At 43.4% G+C, this 1259-nt stretch overlaps 1 long non-coding RNA gene across 1 annotated transcript; it reads left to right on the forward strand.

The window, feature by feature from the left end:
* Positions 1–355: 355 nt before the first annotated feature.
* On the forward strand, positions 356–937 carry LOC121940902. The gene is made up of 4 exons (XR_006105708.1): positions 356–413; positions 500–525; positions 627–702; positions 794–937. It is a non-coding gene; the product is annotated as an uncharacterized LOC121940902 (long non-coding RNA).
* Positions 938–1259: the final 322 nt, after the last annotated feature.

Raw genomic sequence — 1259 nt, forward strand, 5'->3', positions numbered from 1 at the left:
GCTGTCGGACATGTCCACGCTGGAGCGGGCTGTCGGACATCAGCTGTTTGGTCCGGATAATGAAATGCTGTGGCTGTCAAACACTCAGCTGTTCTGAGTCAAAGTCCTTCACTGCATTTGGTTCACTGCGGAGCTATTCTTATTATTATTGGCTGTTCCTGTTGTCGTCATTCTGTCGACTGTCTCATATATAAATCGTGGAAAAGTTACATTGTGATTGATATCGTTATCGTTTTATCGCTCAGCCCTACCTCTGGCCACAGCTACCGCCGGTTCAGAGGCATAAAAATAGATATTTAGAAAAAGTGGCCAACTAAATAATGTGAAATAAAGCTTCGTCACTGCTGTTTCTCACAGAAAAGAAAACTCTTACCGGCTGACGTGTTGGAGGAAATCGATTCAGCTCCTTCAAAGTAAGTTTAGCGGCCTCAGTGATCGTTTTAATTTGATATATTTTTTGTCTTTGCTCAGTGAAGATTTAAACCTGTTTTTTTTACAGGAAGCAGAAACAGTCTGAGGATGAAGGTAAATTTCCTCTCCGTCCTGTTTTTGTGCATTAAAATCGCAGCAGCAGAATGAGCTGCAGATCCGTCTGATCTGTTTCCTCTCATCCTGTTTTCACGCAGCTGAAGAGGACGACGAAGAGGACGAGACGAGGACGAAGAAAAGGAAGAGCAGCGGAAAACTGGCACGAGTCCGAAAGTATGTAAATGTCTTTTGTTTAATTGAATGAATGACGTCGACCGTCGTCTCACACGTTTTACCTCACCGAGAAAACTGCGGTGTTTGTCAGTCTGAAGGGGAACTACACGGTGCGGACGGTGAAGGAGCGAGCGGCTGCGTCCTTCCAGCAGCAGGCGGCTCAAGATTTCCTCCAGTCCAGACTGTACGGACCCGGAGGCCGCAGGACCACGAGTAAGAGAGCGCCGTCAAACGCTGCAGCGTTAATTTAGAGCGATGGTGGAGTCAGGTCTGTTTTTTTACAGGGAGATGGATTTCTTTTACACTCTGGGTGTCCTTCTGAGCTTTTGCCTTATCATTTTCACAATTTAATTTAATTTATTATTAATTTATTTTTTAGTATTTTCCACCTGATGATGTTATTTTCTGACATATTTGGCATATAAAGAAAATACGTGCGATTTCCACAAGGTCATGATGCTGCTGATCACTGACGCGTTCCAGACTGATGAAGTAAAAAGATACTTTGCATGTAGTATTTTGATGTACTAAAAACAAAATGCCATCATGACAAAAAG

This window comes from Plectropomus leopardus, unplaced genomic scaffold (assembly GCF_008729295.1).
Source record: "Plectropomus leopardus isolate mb unplaced genomic scaffold, YSFRI_Pleo_2.0 unplaced_scaffold9795, whole genome shotgun sequence".
NCBI classification, from domain to species: domain Eukaryota; kingdom Metazoa; phylum Chordata; class Actinopteri; order Perciformes; family Serranidae; genus Plectropomus; species Plectropomus leopardus.